General features: G+C 46.0%; 1 pseudogene; it reads right to left on the reverse strand.

Moving 5' to 3' along the window:
• On the reverse strand, nucleotides 1–433 carry LOC127207427 (U11/U12 small nuclear ribonucleoprotein 25 kDa protein-like; annotated as a pseudogene).
• Nucleotides 434–17,905: the final 17,472 nt, after the last annotated feature.

The following is a 17,905-nucleotide window of genomic DNA, read 5'->3' on the forward strand; positions in this document are numbered from 1 at the left end:
TCACTTTTGCCAAAGCTTCTTGATAAAGGAAACCTCATCTTGATTCCGGGTGCCATAATCCCTAAGCTTCTTCCTGTCCTCTGTGAGCTTCTCTCCAGCTGAGGTCAGATAGTATGTCCACCACCTGTAGGACCAGCTGATGTGATGAACGCCTCCTTCCCACTTCTGCTTGAGCTACATGTATCTCTGGATAGCCTTCTTCAGGTCCAGGACTGTAGCATTCTGTGCTACGGCCACAGGCAGTACCTCTCCGTCCATCTTGCCCACTCCCACAGTCATTCCTTGGCCATATTCCAGCATGACCGGGGAGTTGACCTCTTCTAAAGTAACCTGGATTGGAAGGTCGCAGAGCAGCGGGTCTTGCACTATCATGGCAAGCCCTTCTTAGAACACGTCCACAGCCTCGGAATGTGGCAATGTCTCCTCATCATCTTCATCATCCTCAGGTACCTCTGGCCCACAGGCAGCCTCCGAGTCCTCCAGAGTTGCCAGTTTCTGGTGGAATCCTAGTTTTCCGGCACTCCTCCAACCTGCTCTGCCTTCCAGGGCTCTCTTGGTGCTTTTAATATTTCTTCTTTTTTCTGTGTATTTTGTGTTTTGATTATTATATGGGGGAAGTTTTTCTTTTCTGGTCTATTCTATTTGGTGTTCTGTAGGCCTCTTGTATGTTTATAATTTCTTTAAATTGGGGGATATTTTCTGGGCCTTGGAGTCTGGCATCTTCTTTTTCCTCAATTCCTATTATTCTTAGGTTTCTTCTTTTCATGGTGTCCTTGATTTCTTGGATGTTTTGTGTCAGGGGTTTTTCAGATTTAGCATTTTCTTTCATGGTTGCTTCTAGATCTATGATTGTATCTTCTAGCCCCAAGATTTGTTCCTCCATCTCTTGGATTCTGTTAGAGAAGCTCATCTCTGTGTTGCTTGCCTTCCTCTCTAGGCTCTCTCGTTCCTGTTTTTCTTCTATCTGTGCCTTTATCATTGTATTCATTTTCATCTTCAGATCTTGAACTGTTTTATTGATTTCTTTCATCTAGTTGTTTGTGTATTCCTGAGTTTCTTCCATTGCCTCTTTATAGGCCTTCAGATATTGAATTGCTTTATTGATTTCCTTCATCTGGTTGTTTGTATTTTTCTGAATTTTTTCCAGTGCTTCTCTATAGGCCTCTTTTATGTCTTCCACCTGTTTGGCTGTGTCTTCCTGCATTTGGTTATGGATTTTATTCATTTCTTCCATTATCATCTTCATTACTAAGGATTTGAGATAATTTTCTTGTATTTCAATTGTATTTGAGTTCTCTGGGTTGCTTTTTTTGGGGATAGCTTGGATCTGGAAATGCCATATTGTTTTGGGTTTTGTTGTTTATGTTTTTATGCTGGTCTTTATTAATTTTGCCATCTTTGATGTTGGGGAGTAGCTTCTGGTTTTGGGTGGAGGGAGTCTAAGGACAGATTCACCCATTTCCCCAAGATTTCCCTAGGCCAGGCATTCTGATGCTTCACTGCCAGGATGATTTTAGTCCCATTAACCCAGTTCAGTCTGCTGAGCAAGGCCACAGCTTCCAGCTCACAAGCAGGCTCCAGACCAGGCTCTGGGGACTGATCTGCCTTCCTCTGTGTGCCTCTGACTGGCAGGATGTCAGACCCGCCCATGAGGATCTCTCTCAGACAGTGATCCCCCGCTCCTCTGGTCTATCTTTCCTGGTAGTGTCTCGGGTCGCAAATCATGCTCTGAGTCTGGTCACAGCAACCACAGCCTTCTCTGCTCCCCTGTGGCACCTAGGCTTTCTGTGGACTGGTGCAGGGTGGGTGAAGGGGGCCTGAGGACAGATCCTCCCATTTTCCGAGATTTCCCTAAGCCAGGAGCTCTAATGCTTCACTGCCAGGATAATTTCAGTCCCATTTACTGAATTCACACTGCCGAGCAAGGGCACAGCTCCCAGCTCTCAGGCAGACTCTAGTCCAGGCTGTGCGGATTGGTCTGCACTCGTCTGTGTGACTCTGGATGGCAGGAGATCAGACCTGCCCATCAGCCTGTGGTCTGCACTGTGCAGATCTCTCTCACCCAGTGATCTCCAGCTCCTGCAGTGGTCCGTGGTTCCTGGTAGTTTCTGGATCTCTTCCCTGCAGATCAGACACCGCACATCCTCATCGCCACCATCTTGGAATCCTTAGTTCTTGTCAGAGGGGTGAGTCTCAGTGTATGAGTCTGCTGCGGGGTTCTGGAGTGATGACTCTGGGAGCAGGATGCAGGCAGGTGGCAGGCTCTACTCGGCTGCTCAGTGGTGCATGCAGTGGGCTCCTGGTGCCTGGCGGACTCTGCTCGGCTTCCTCCCCGCCTCTCCTCTGCTCCTCGGCTACACAGCAGTGCAAGCAATGGGCGCTGTTTTGCTGCTCTGAGCTCTGAGCTGTTGAGCAGTCTATCCTTCTGTTTCTCCCTGCTGTTTACAGCTCGCCACTGAGGCAGGGTGCTGGTCTCCACTCTCTGTCATGAGCCACTGCTTGCAGCCCCTATCAATTGCCACTTCCCATAGCAGTTCTTACCGGACACCACACCAATCACCTCTGGTGGCAGTTCTCTGCCCGCCGTTCCCAGCTTCCACTATGGTCTGCTCTTCAGGGGGTCCGTGCTCTTCCTGTGTTCAGGGGAGTACAGGTTTTCCATAGTGTTCCTTTCAAACTGTGGAGTTCTCCTGCTGTAGTGGGGTGGGGATCTTGGTGTTCCTGGTTAAGAAATCAGTCCAATTCCCTGACTCAATTACTCTAGCTTCTACACAAGGTCCACACTGCTCGCCGCCATCTTGGAATCTGTTTTTTTTTTTTTTTTTAAACAATTTTCTGGGTAGCAGTGGCACATACCTTTAATCCCAGCATTTGGGAGGCAGAGGCTGGCAGATCTCTGAGTTCAAGGTCATCCTGGTATACAAAGTGAATCCAGAAAAGCCAGGAGTATTATACAAAGAAACCCTCTCAAAGAAAGCAAACAAACCAAAAACCGACCAAATAAACACCCCGATTTTATTTGTGTGTATTTGTCTGTGTCTCTGTGTGAATGTCATGTGTGTGCAGGTGCCTGAAAAGGCCAGAAGAGGATATCAGATCCCTGGAGCTGAAACATAGCAGTTGTGAGCTGCCAACCATGAGTGCTGGGAACCGAACTTGGGTCATCTGGGAGAGCACCAGACCTCTTACTGCCTGAGCCATGCCTCCACCACCACAAGCTGTTTTGGTTTTTTTGTGGTACTCATTTTGGGTGGACCACGTCATGACAGGATGTCTGTTCTCTTTCACTGGGAGTCAGGCTGGGTGTATGAATCAGGTAGCACAGGTTGGAGGCAACGCTATCTCAAGTCCTGCCATGTGGGGAGCATTTTTCCTGTCTTTGAGGAGTCTGAAATCTAGTGAAAAGAACAGGAAAATTGACCTGTGGAATGCAGTGTGGTATCTACACAGCAAGAATAGATACTGTGTGACAGCCACTGGAAAGGTAGGTCAAGAGTATGGATATGCTGGTACCTGGGGTGAGAGAGAAACGGATACATTTGCTTAGGAATGAGAAGGGTGAGCAGTGAGGCCAAAAAAACAGGCGTGGCACAGCTTCAGAGTGGAATTAAAATGCCCACATGGAGGCCGGGCGATGGTGGCGTACACCTTTAATCCCAGCAGTCAGGAAGCAGAGGCAGATGGATCTCTGAGTTCCACATTGACTGAGCACCTATTAGATATCATGTGGTGGAGGTTGGGAGGGGGCGTACAGTTGAATAGGACAGTGATGTGCTTGTTAGCATGCCACCCATCTTTTATTTTGAGTTAATTTATTTATTTTGTGTGCGGGTGTTCATATGCCATGACACAGGTGTGGAGGTCAGAGCACAATTTGCAGGAGTCGGTCCTCTCCTTCCCACTGTGCGGGTGCTGAGAATCCAACTCTGGTCTGTAGGCAGGTACCTTTCTTTATCTGCTGAGCTGTTTCACAGGCTTGGGTCACAGTCTTATTGGGAATGACCCTGGATTTGGTGTTTGATGCCTGGCAGCATCACTAAGTCCACAGAGATGCTCCATGAGAGTCTTTCTTTCAGATCACTTACTTCAAAGCTTAGTAATACCATCGTCTTAGTATTCTCTTCACAGAGAGTATGGTGAAGTATAAAATTCAATCACATAGTTTAATTTATAATAATTTTGTAGCTGAAAATGCTGGCTCGTGCCTGTAGTTGCAGCATTTAAGAGGCTATGTTGAGAGTGAGACTGTCTCAAAGAAGCAAACCAAACCAAACCAAAAACTCAGGAAGCCAAGTCCTCTTTAAGTCTTTCTAAAATGGATAGCTTGATTGCACCTTTGAGAATCAAGCATGCCAGGTATGGTGGTGAGCTTGGGGGGGGGGGGGGGGGGGGGCGGAGGTGGGTCAGTCTCTGAGTTTGGGGCCATCTTGGACTACCTAACGAGTTTCGGGCCAGCCAGGGCTATTAAGCAAAAAATAACAAACAAAAACAAAAAACAGCAACAAAAACTACTTAAGGGACCTGGGAATATGACTCTGTGGTTAAGGTGCTTGCTGCTCTTCCAGAGGACAGGGTTTTGTTTTGGGAAACCCTGTGGGATGGCTCACAACACCCAGTAACTCCTGAGGATCCTCTCAACAGTGGGATCTACTGTAGGCCCATGCCCTTGCCTCGTCCTGAAGGGTTGATCTGATGGGGTAGGTTAGGGACCTAGAGAGCGGTTTGGCTGGGTCTGCCCACCTTTCTCAGGCCTGACTCAGAAAAGCATATCTATTTCTTTTTCTCCTTGTCTGTCTTCTTTCAGATACTGGCCCAAAACTCCCCAAATGAGGCTTTGGAGTTCCTAACTCACTCTGAGCTACTACCCCCTCCCCAGGCTGCATGGATGTCTGCTGTCCTGCTCTTATCCCGAGCTGTGTTTCCTTCTCTTCTCCAGTCTCTCTCCCTACAGGCAGCTCTGAGAGTTATAGCTCACCTGTCCCTCTAACAAATGGTCCCCAACCTTCCCTTTGAGTCTGTTCTCTGTCCTTGAGCTTCTGTTTGCATTTATTCTTAAATTATTTTATTAATGAAGCCAAGAACCCTAAGAGAGGATCCTGATTTCCCAGCTATCATATGATGGCTCCATTGGGACCCCCCAAGACTCCTAGTAACATTTCTTTCCTTCCTCTTAATTCTTTACTTGGCAGCAAAATGAACTCATGTCTGCACTTCTACACACACACACACACACACACACACACACACACACACACACACACATACTACCACCACTACCACCATCACCACCATACACATAAATAAAAATTAAAACTCTTGGGCTGGGCATGGTGACGTACACCTTTAATCCCAACTCGGGAGAAAGACACAGGCAGATCTCTGTGAGTTCGAGGCCAGCCTGGTCTACAAACGAGTCTAGGACAGCCAAAGCTGCACAGAGAAACCCTGTCTTGAGGGAAAAAGAGTTTAAACTCTGGGCATAGAGCTGTCAAGGTAGCTGTTATGGGATGGGTTATCTCCTCCTTCTGAAGTCCTAACCCCGCTTGGTGACCCAGCAACTGAGGAAATGTGTTTTGCTTTTTGAGTTCTGAAGAGATTAAGGCGAGTGTCTCAGCCTCAAAGGTTCTGTTTTGAAATGTTGATGTCTCAGGCTGGAGAGATGGCTCAGTGGTTCAGCACAGTGGCTGCTCTTGCAGGGTTTGGTTCTCAGCACTCACATGGTGGCTCACAACCAACTTTAACTCCAGTTTTGGGGAACTGATTCTCCTTTTGGCTTGGCCCTGTGGGCTCCAAGCACACATGTGGTACATAGACATACATACAGACAAAACACTCATACATGTAAAAATTAAAATAAATAAAACTTTAAAAAAATAAGTTAGCCAGAAAATAATTATATTATCCAGGTATGGGGCCATATTCCTTTAATCCTAGTACTCAGAGAGGCAGAGGCAGGTGGATTGCTGTGAGTTGGAGGCTAGCCTGGACTATAGAGTGAGTCCAGGACAACCAAGGCTACACAGAGAAACCCTGTATCAGAAAAAAAAACATCAAAACCAAATACACACGTATGTATGTATGTATGTATGTATGTATATAGTATGTATAAAATTTCTCTACCACCCACTTCCTACCTTTGGTTTTTACATTGTAACCTAGGCAGGACTGAAACACTATGTAGTCCAGGCTGGCCTCAAACTCATGGCATCCCTCATCCCTCTGCCACACAATGCTGGGACCAGGGTGTGTTTGCTGCTTTTCACTTGGTGTGTCACCATCTGAGGAATCTTTCTGTTGTTTAGGAAGAAAGAACTTCCTTAGTGAGTTAGGTAATGATTTTTACAAACCCATTATTTGGGCAAAAGAAGCAATTTTCAATTTAAAATGAAAACTGGGCCTGGTGGCACACGCCTGTAATCCAGCTGGGGGAGGCAGAGGCAGGTGGATCTCTTAATTCGAGGCCAGCCTGGCCTACAAAGTGAGGCCAGGATAGCCAAGGCTACACAGAGAAACCCTGTCTTGAGGGAAAAAGAGTTTAAACTCTGGGCATGGGGCTGTCAAGGTAGCTCAGTGGGAAGATTTGCTTGCTAGCAAGCCTGATGACCTGAGTTCGATACCCAGAGACCCACGTGGTGGAAGAAAGACCTGATTCCTGTGACTTGTCCTGTGGCCTCCGTATGGATGTTGTGTACATGCATATGCATATGTACACGGGCACACATGGACATGGTTGCCCACAGCTTTGCTTCTTTGGTCCTTCCTTCCCTAGCTTCAGTCTATTTTCTCCTACCAGAATTTCCTGGCCTGGTTCCCAAATACATATGACTGCCGTTGCATTCCTCATCTAAGTTTGCTTGTGGGGAACCCCTAAAAAGGTCATTCCTTCTCTGCCCAGTGAGTTCTTTGATCATCTGGACACTGTGACATCAGCTGTAGAGGAAGGGGTTGGGATTCAGAATGCAGTGTGTTTGTTCATTCATGCATTCTTCCTGCAGCCGTGAGACATATGGCTTCATCTCCCTGGCTCTGAAGAAGCAGCCCTCACTCAAGCCCTGGCTAACGTATGTCCGCAGGCACCACTCCATTAGAGGTGGAGGAGGCATGGCCAGTGAAGGCTGGTTGGGGAGTTGGCCTGGAGGAGCAGGCCTGTTATCCCAGCTACTCAAGCAGGCTGATGCAGGAGGATGGAAAGTTTGATGCTTGCTGTAGAGTACAAGACCAGCCTGTGCAACTCAGTCACACACACACGCGCACACACACGCACACACACACACACACACACACGCACGCACGCACGCACGCACACACACACACACCTACACACAGACGGAGCAGGAGTAACTCAGTGGCAGAGCACCAGACCTTGAATTCAATCCCCAGGACAAAAGAGAAAAGAGCCAGAAGGGTGAACGAAGCTTAACACATAGATGTAGCCAAGGCTCTCTGTGGGAATGAGTACGTACTCTGAGAGAGCCCCTGAGTGCTGGCAAGGGGCCTGATGCCAGGACTGAGAAGAGCCTTAGAGACAAGGCTAATCCCCTTTTCTTTTATTTCCCAGGAAACCCAGGGCAGGTCCAAGAAAGACAGAACAACCCACTCCATGCCCCCCATGTTGGGAGAATACTCCTCCTACTTCTGCTGTGGGTGCTGGCTCACCCTGTCTTCCTTTGGTGGTGGTGTTTTTCTGAGACAAGGTCTCACTCTGTAGCTCAGGCTAGCTAGAATTCACAGCAATCCGCCTTAGCTTCCTGAGTGCTGGGTCTACAGGCATCTAAAGCACCCTAGTTTTTCTTTTGAGGGAATTGTTGGTGTATCGTGTTTCTTACACTTATGCGTTGCTGTCCCTGGCCTCAGACAACTCCTCAGGGCTCTCCTTGAGGGATGTCTCAACGCCAAGTTATAGTGACTCTCACTTAAATGGGACAGAGCTTCATAAAAATAATATACATATACATATATATATACACACACACCACACACACACACAGACTATACATATAAACTTCCAAGAGCAAGTATCTGCCCCCTTGGGGGTGATATTGCCCTTGCTGACAGAGATAAAAACTCAATGAGTAAACAATAAAAAGCTGGAGGCAGAGGCAGGCGGATCGCTGTGAGTTTGAGGCCAGCCTGGTCTACAAAATGAGTCTAGGACAGCCAAGGCTACACAGAGAATCTCTGTCTTGAAAAACAACAAAACAAAACAAACAAACAAAACAAAACAATAAAAAGATGTACTAGGTTTCTTTTTTCTTTTCTTCTTTTGGTTTTTGGAGATAGGATTTCTTTGTGTAGCCTTGGCTGTCCTGGACTCACTTTATAGACCAGGCTGGCCTTGAACTCATAACAATTCACCTGCCTCTTGGCTTCTGAGTGCTGGGATTAAAGGCGTGTGCCAGCACACCTGGCTCTGTACCAGGTTTTTGAACAGGGGTAAGTAGCTAAACACCATGAGAAGAGCCTCTATCTACCAAACACTGTGCTCCCACTTCAGTCCAATTCTGCCGACATGATGACATGGCTCTCCAATGTCTCTCCTGATGCTGTGCCAAAGGGCACATAGTTCCCCTAATTCTGTGAGATAGGTACAGGTGTTTCCTCATTTTACTTGTGGGGAAATGGAGGCACAGAAAGTGTCTTGCACTTGTGCTAGGACCTGCGCCATGAGCTCTTTGTTCTAGGTATGACTTTTGTCAGTCCACTGCACTGCTGGGAGCCAGTGGAGGGCTGTGGCCCGGGTGGAAACTGACAGAGCCAAGGGCTATAAGTTGACAACTACTACACTGAGGATTTTTCATATCAACTTGACTCTAAAATTCCTAATTTGGATAGAACTTTCTTTTTCTTTTTTTTAAAATTTGGGTGTACATTGTAGGTATGTTGGTACTTAAATCTCACAGCACACATGTAGAGGTCAGAGGGAAGCCTCATGTGTTACTCCTCAGTTTTCACCTTGCTTGAAGCAACATGACTTGTTCACCCCTGCATGCACCTGAGCAGCTGGCCCACAAGCATCTGGCATCCTCCTGTCTCGACCTCCACAGAAGTTCTGGGATTTCAGATACATGCCACTCTGTGTTGGCTTTTCATGATTTCTGGGGATCCGAACTTGGGTCCCCACATTTATTCAATAAGTGCTTTACCCATTGAGCCAGCTCCTCAGCCCCCAACCTTTACCTGTTATTTATTTTTAACATTTTTTAATTAAAAATGCTTTATGTGGGCCAGGTGTGGTGGTGCACACCTTTAATCGCAGCACTTGGGAGGCAGAGGCAGGCAGATCTCTGTGAGTTTGAGGCTAGCCTGGTCTACCAGTGACTCCAGGACAGCCAGGGCTATACAGAGAAACCCTGTCTCTAGAAACCAAAGAAAAAGAAAAAAAAAAAGCTTTATGTGTGTGGGTGTTTTGCCTGCATGTATGTCTGTACACCAAACAAATGCAGTGCTCATGAAGGCCAGAAGAGAGTGTATGATCCTCTGGGACTGGAATTACAGACAATTAACTGCCATGTGGGGTACTGGGAATTGAACCTGGGTCCTTAGAGTACCTTAACTGCTGAATGATCTCTCCACCCCTACTTAGTCCTTTTTTTTTTTTTTTTTTTGAGATGGAATCTTCTCGTGTATCTAAACGGGCCTGAACTCACTATAACCTTGAACTTCTGATCCTCCTGCCTTTACCTCCCAAGTGCTGGGATTACAGATGTGTGCCACCACACCTGGTTTCAAGATATGTTTCCCTCCCCCCGCTCTGGATACTTTTGCACATGCTGTTCCTGGCAGGAATGTTTAACTAGCTCGTTGGCATGCTGACTGCTGTGAGATAGACCACAGTGTAGGAATCCCTAGTCCAGTATTGGGACACCAAGCTTCCTGAGGAAGGATGTATAAAACAGACTTGAAGCCGGGGGTGGTGGCGCACACCTCTAATCCCAGCACTTGGGAGGCAGAGGCAGGCGGATCGCTGTGAGTTCGAGGCCAGCCTGGTCTACAAAGCAAGTCTAGGACAGCCAAGGCTATACAGAGAAACCCTGCTTCAGCACTTGCCCCTGCCTCAAACAAAACAAAACAAAATAAAACAGACTTGAAGGAGTAGCATCAGCTTGGGCACTGTGTTTGGTTAGCCGTCTTTACTTCATTGGCTGAATGGGATAGGCTTCCTGAATGCTCCTTTGTCCTGACAACATGGAATATTTCTGACTACTCAAGAAATAGCACTTAGATACATGATGTCACTGTCTAGTCACTTCTTTCATAAGACTGGGTACTGTGAGCTGGCCGCTGGTGGCAACACCTTTCTACTGTGTTGGGGGAGGAATAAACAAGGAGGACTCATCTCTTTGTCACCATCAATGAGGAGAGTGAACTGCCATGGTGAGTGCTCACTGAGTACTGACAAATTCAAGGATAGGTGGCTGGCTGGCTGGCTGGCTGGATAGAGAAATGGGTGTATGAGTAGATGGATGGATGGATGGGCAAATGGATGGATGGATGGATGGATACAGGTTGGGTGGATAATAAATGGATGAGTGAGTAGAGCGATCAGTGGGGTTCATACATTGATAGATGACTGAGAAATTGCATGGATGGGAGCTTGGAAGAGAAAGTAACTAGTGATGCCTAAAAGGAGGTGAGTGGACAAGTTGGATAAGGAGATTATCCAACTCATAGAGCTGATGACTTTGTGTTGAGTGCTGCAGAAGAATCTAGAAGAGCATCACTTTCCAAACCGCTGACAGACCACCTGGAGCTTAAAATGCAAAAATCTCCATCTCCTGAATGGAGTACCACAGCAGGCATTCTGGGTTTTTTTTTGTGACAGGGTCTCACTATGTAATAATCGAGGTTGGTCTTGAAGTAGTAGTGCTCATCCTGCCTCAGCCTCCTGAGTGTTGAGATTGGGATTACAGACATGAGCCATCATGCCCCATCATAATGTGCATTTATACCAAGCTTCCCCAGGTGATACTACTCAAGCCCAGGGGATCCAACACCCCTAGTCTCAGCAGGCACCTCTACACATACTTCTACACACACACACACACACACACACACACACACACACACACACACACACACACAAAGTAAAATAGGTTAAAAAATACAAAGGAACATCAAAACTGAAATGCTCAAGTTGGGCACGATGACACAAACCTTTAATCCTATATTCTAAGGCAGAGACCAGTGGATTTCTATGAACTTGAAGCTAGGTCAGCCTGGTCTACATAGTGAGTTCCAGGGATAGCCAGGCCTACATAGAGAGGCCCTGTCTCAAACCAAGCCAAAGCAACCAAATCAACCAAACAAAAAGGGAAAGGAAGAAGAAATGCTTGTTCTAGGAATGAAATTGGTTTCTTTTATTAATAATTAGATGTTTTTTCTCAGCCTAGTGCTTTATGACTCATTGATTTCTTTATAAGGAAAACCAAGACATATTTAAAAATCTGTCATCTTATAAATAGCTCTGTATAAACTAGGAATTCCCTAAGTAAACACAAAGAAGTCACTTGAGTGTGGAGCGTGCATATGATTCTACAGGGAAGGAAGGGAGAGACTGTAAAGATGCTCAGAACCAGGAACACGAGCTAAAGACATGGAGTGACTAAGAGGAAGGGTGCTGTTCTTAGCATCGCAGCAACTCATGTGTTAACTCTGCCCCCCCCCCCTCCACCAAGCCTCCACCCTCAGTATAGGCTGATGAATGCCGAAAAGAGATCAGTGGGGAGTATCAGCTGATCACACAAGAGTCTCCCCAGGCTCTTTTGGATTCTAGGAAATCTTTTTGTTTCTTTCCCTGAAGGTTTAAAGTAGACATTTGAGGGTTGAGCATGGTGGTGCACGCCTTTAGTCCCAGCACCTGGGAGGCAGAGGCAGGCGGATCTCTGTGAGTTTAAGTCCAGCTTGGTTTACAAAAGAAGTCCAGGACAGGCAAGGCTATACAGAGAAACCTTGTCTCAGAGAGAGAGGGGGGGGGGGGGGGGGAGGGAGGGAGGGAGGGAGAGGGAGAGGGAGGGAGGATTAGGTATTATTGAAAATACTTTTAAAATATTTTCAGGGGGCTAGAGAGGTCCTGAGTTCAACTCCCAGCAACCACATGGTGGCTCACAACTATATCTATCCTGAGATCTGAGCCCTCTTCTGGCATACGGGTATATATGCAGATAGAGCACTCATATACATAAAAAATAAATAAATCTAAAAAAGTTTTTTTTCAGAGTCTGGAGAGATGGGTCAGTGGTGAAGAGCACTCATTGCTCTTGCAGAGAACCTGGTTCAGTACGCGGTACTGACAGCGTGGCTCACAGCCATCCGTATCTCCAGTCCTAGGGGTATAGCACCTTCTTAGGAACTTCATGGGTACAGAGTGCACAGACATATCATCATGTAAAACATTCACATGTCAAATAAAATCACAAATCTTTTTAAAGTTTTACATTTATTTATTAATTTTGTAGGGGTTTATGGGTGTGTGTGTGTGTGTGTGTGTGTGAACAGACACACACTACAGTGCATGTGCCATGACACACATGTAGACATCAGGAGACAACTTGTGTCAACTCTCTCCTTTCATCATATGGGTCCTGGGGTTCCAACCCGGCTGTCAAGCTTGGCAGCAAGCACCTTTACCCTCTGAGTCACATCATCAGCCCTTATTGAAAATCCTTTCACAAGCACCAAGCCTCTTATCTTTGTCTTCTTCTGTTGTTATAAGAAGATATCCATGACTAGGCAATCAAGACAAGAGGTATCTTTCATCTTACAGTTGTAAGGCTGAGACGTTACGGGCATAGTGCTTGCTGGTGCAGGCCTGGTCGAGCGTCCTTCAGAACAAAGCCATCCTTCTGAGAGAGGCATCAATCCCTCTTGAGGACCTGGTCATCATGCAGGTCTCACTTCCTGACATATCACAATGACAGTTCAATGACAATATAGATTTTGGTGGGGAGAAACCATAGCCAAACCAGCACACCACTTTATCCTATACTCTGACATTATGACTATTCCCAATGTACAGCTGAAGAAACAGCCTGAGTCACTTGCTGAACCTTAGACAAATGTAATTTAATTAGGATACCAAGGACCTCAAGTTAACGTATGTGTACAAAGCCAAAGAGAAGCAGGAGGGACCAAGGTGTTTCTCTCTCTCTCTCTCTCTCTCTCTCTCTCTTTTTTTTTTCTTCTTCTTCTTCTTCTTCTTCTTCTTCTTCTTCTTCTTCTTCTTCTTCTTCTTCTTTCTTCTTCTTCTTCTTCTTCTTCTTCTTCTTCTTCTTCTTCTTCTCCTTTCTCCTGAGCTTCAGCTTGTTGATTTGCTTGGGGCTGGGCTGGTCCGGCTGCCCCTCCACAGTCAAGCTGTCCACACCCATCAGCTCGTTGCATAAAATTAAAAACATTTTGTTTGTGTGTATGAGTGTGTGTGTGTGTGTGTGTGTGTGTGTGTGTCCATATGTCCATTCATGTGGATGTGTGTGTGCCCATGTATGGAACACAAAGGCAAATCTCAGGAGTTATTTTTTGAGTCAAGATCTCTCTTTGGCCTGAAGAGGGCACTGATCTCTTGGAGCTAGGGCTACAGGCAGCTGTGAATTCTCTGATGTAGGTGCTAGAATCAAAACTTGGATTTTCTGCAGTATTAGTTCGCTTTCTAATGCTGGGCATAGTGACACACAGCTTTAATCCCAACACTCTGGAGGCAGAGGCCAGAGATTTCTATGAATTTGATGCCAGCCTGATCTACAAATCAAGTTCAAGGCTAGCCAGGGACACAGTGTTAGAACCTGTCTCAAGAAATAAACAAGTAAGCCAAAAGATATAAGCAGTCTTAACTACTGTGCTGTCTCTCTGGCTCTAGCTTATTGCTTCTTAGCCTACTATCTTGCCTATTCAAATGCAAGACTTTAAAATCAAGAGGTTAATATCTTTGTTAAATTCTCCCATCCTTTGTATGTATATATGTATGTATGTACGTATGTATGTATCTATCTATCTATCTATCTATCTATTTATCTATCATCTATCTATCTATCATTGATGGGAGCTTGATGTGGCACACGTGCAGAAGCCAGAGAAAAACTTTGTCCTATCAGTTCTTTCCTTTTACCTTTCACCTGGTTCCCAGGAATCAAACCCAGGTCTGTAGGCTTTTGCAGCAAGGGCTTTGCCTGCTGGGCCATCACACACTGACGTGTACTGTTTTGTACATACTCTGTACCCTGGGCCCACCGTCCTGTCAATATCTACCTTCTCACTTTCTCTCCTGGGCTGTGAACAGCTCCTGGGCAGCTACCGTGTCTCTCTTGGCTGTACTGGCAGGGTCTTATCACAGTCCCTACAATACGTGTCATGTTTTCCAGTGCTTACTGAGTGAGCGCATGAGTGGATTCTGATTGCTGGCACTTTGTTGCTTTGGATGTGTCTTTCTGAAACCTGGAAGAAGCCTGGCCTAGAGCCATCAAGTTGGTACCTACTTTACTGGAGGAGACTCTCTGTGGCACCAGGTGGCACAACAGAAGGCTGTGTGCTGTGTGCTGTGTGCTCTGGCTCTGGCACTACGCCATGGAGAAATACCATGAATGCTCATCTATAGGCATCCTCCAACTATTTTTCTAGATGTTTTGTCCACAGCAAAGAAAAGTACTTAGTTTACAGGGCACATTGTGAATTGGTCCCCCCCCCCCACAAGGCAGGGTTTCTTTGTGTAGCTCTGGCTGTCCTAGAATTCTCTTTGTAGACCAGGGTGGCCTCGAGCTCACAGCAATCCACCTGCCTTTGCCTCCTGAGTGGTGGGATTAAAGGCATGCACCACCATGCCCGGTGTGAATTGGGTTTTACTGAAAATAATTAAAAAAAAAAAGTTGGGCATAGCAGCACACACCTCTAATCTCAGCACTCTGGGAAGCGGAGGCAAGCGGATCTCTGTGAGTTCGAGGCCAGTCTGGTCTACAAAGTGAATCCAGGTCAGCCAAGGCTAACAGAGAAACCCTGTTTCAAAAAAATAAAAATAAAAATAGTGAGCTGGAGGAGATGGCTCAGCAGTTAAGAGCCCTTGTTGCTCTTGCCAGGGGTCTAATTGCATGCTGCATGTACTCTTCGCTTTAAGCTGCATATATACGAACTTATAATGATAGGCATGCATTCATTTTTTAACTATTATTGTTCTATGCATGTATGATGTGTGTGGGTGCACGTGTCACACTCTGTATGTGGAAGCCAGAGGAAAAATGTGGAGTTGGTTCTCTCTTTTCACCTTTACATAGTTTCTGAGGATTGGACTTAGGTAGTTAGAATTTCTTGGCAATCATTTTATTTATTGAACCATCTCGCTATTCCCAGTATTAATTAATTTTGTTGGAGTATATTAACAATTTATTAATTTTTTAATGTTTTTTGCATTTATAGCCACTATCTGTTTTGTGTGTTCAACGTATGTGGGGGTGCACTTTTTGTGTATATGTATTTTTGTGTGAATGTGTATATGTATTTTCAGGCACATATGTGTGAAGACCAGAGGTTGATGTCTGGTATCTTCCTTGCATGCTCTCTGCCCCATTTTTAACATGCTCACTCATTGAGACCAGAGCTCACTGATTGGTGGGGGTGGCTCACCAGCAAGTCCCTGGGATGTTCCTGTGTCTACCGGACAATCACAATGCCAAGGATACAGGCATGTCCCTAAACCCATATTTTACATGGGTACTGGGGATTTGAACTCAGGTCCTCATGGAACTTTACTGAACCTTCTCTCCAGCCCCCAATATCTCTTTTAAACCTCAAAGCATCCCAGCAACAAAGGTGTGTTTATCTCTGTTTTACAGATACTGGCGATGAAAGGTGGGAGAGGAGACTGGTAAAAGGCTGCACCTCGAGTGTGTGGTAGAGCTGAGAATCTTGCCCTGGTACATACTGGCCAAAGAGTATGCTCATCCTACTGTGAGTGCTGCCTCTATGGCATAAAGGTGGAAGCAGTCCCCTTTACAACATCAGATTAGGAGGCACTGCCTGTCTATGGGCCACTGTTGGCTTTTTCCTTCCATTTTCTGGTGTATATGTGTGCCACGTACAAGAATGTACATGTGTATGTGTCTTATCTGTTTGTTTTTTGCTTGCCTATGAGCACCCAAATATGTGCTGGAGCACGTTGAAACCTGAAGCTGACATCTGTAATCACCCTCTCTGCCATTGGTCCACTTTACTGAGACAGAGTCTCTCAAAACCCAAAGCCTGTTGATATGGTGCTGAGCTTTCAGCGTTGGCCCATCAATAAACCTGTCACTGAGCAAGATTGCATCAGCCAACTTTAAAGGCTGCTGAGTAAGGAGGGGAGAGTCCTGCTCTGTTCTTGACTGAGCCTTCTTCATCTAGAAGATTTAATCACACATTCGGCAAATGCTTCTGGTGCATATGCTCTGTTGGGGCTAAAAGTTCCATGGCAGGGACAAACGCAGTTCCTGCTGCCATGGGGTTTACATCTGAATACTTGCTGTTTGAAGGTCTGGCCAAAACAATTGAGTTGGGTTTTTGACAGATGGGCTACTGTACCAGGAAAGAGGATTAGGGTGGTGGAAACCTGGGGGAAGGGGCAGCTGAGAGGCACAAGGACAGCAAAGGAGACCTAGAGACACTTACCGTTTAAGGTCGTCAATGTCACCAATGGCACAAAACAGCCAGCATTTAATGAAATTATTCTCACAGTTACTAGTAGAATGCCTCTAAAAGCCATAGGTCCTCACTGCTGCCAGTGTCCAAGAGACTGTTGTGTTTCATGGAGGCTATTCAGAGGCACTGTGGAGTCAGGGCAGAAAGCAAGGGGCCTTACTCCCAGGGTGACTTCAGGCAAATTGCTATGCCCATTTCTTCATCCGTAACCAGGGGAAATGAAGCCCCTCCCTCTGAAAGGTGTTATAAATCGTATGAGATGACGGAGCCAATAGTCAAGTATTACCAGCAATTCCCATGGAGCTGGGATATGTGGCTATTATACCTTTTCAAGAATATGAATCTGAGCTGGGTAGTGGTGGGGCATGTCTTCAATCCCAGCACTTGGGAGGCAGAGGCAGGTGGACCGACCTCTGTGAGAATGAGGCCAGCTTGGACTACAAAGTGAGTCCAGGTCAGCCAGGAATATTACACAGAGAGATATCTATCTATCTATCAATCTATCTGTCTATCTATCTATATATCTATCTATCTATATGTATCTATATCTATATATAGATATAGATGGGTGCATTTTTACATTCAGCCTCTTTGAATCCAGTTTACATGAGTTTCTATCCAAGCGTCTTGGCTAGAGGATGACAGGACAGCCTCTGTGGATCCCCAAATTCCCTTTCCTGGAAGCTGGGAGGTTTTATAATGCAGAAGGGGAGTGCCCAATTCTTCTAGTAGAAGTAACTTTTCTAGCTGAGCCAATGGTTCTTCACTTCATTTCATGATGGCTGTAACTGACACTCCCCCAGGGTATTTGCAATTTTGAAAGAAATGCCTTTAGAGTTGAGGGCAAAGGGAGGAAGAAGAAGAGGAGGAGGAGGAGGAGGAGGAGAAGAAGAAGAAGAAGAAGAAGAAGAAGAAGAAGAAGAAGAAGAAGAAGAAGAAGAAGAAGAAGAAGCACAGAAGTATGGCTGGGTGGTAGAAGGCTTGCCCAGCTAACTGGAGGTTCTGCACCATGAAGGGGAGAAAACCAGGAATGTGTGTGGGGAGGTGGTTATACAGCCGTAATCACGGCATGACTCAATGAATAGCCTCCTGCTAGGAACAGCTAGTGCCCCAAGGTCTTCTTGAACAAATAGGCTCTGCCAGTGGGAAATGTGATCTGATTTTTTTCCTCTTCCTTTGCCCTGAAAAATTCCACTCTCACCCACAGCTCTTTTGGCTCAGAGCCAAGACGCAGGGGCCCTCTTTTTCTACT

Source organism: Acomys russatus, chromosome 2 (assembly GCF_903995435.1).
Source record: "Acomys russatus chromosome 2, mAcoRus1.1, whole genome shotgun sequence".
NCBI classification, from domain to species: domain Eukaryota; kingdom Metazoa; phylum Chordata; class Mammalia; order Rodentia; family Muridae; genus Acomys; species Acomys russatus.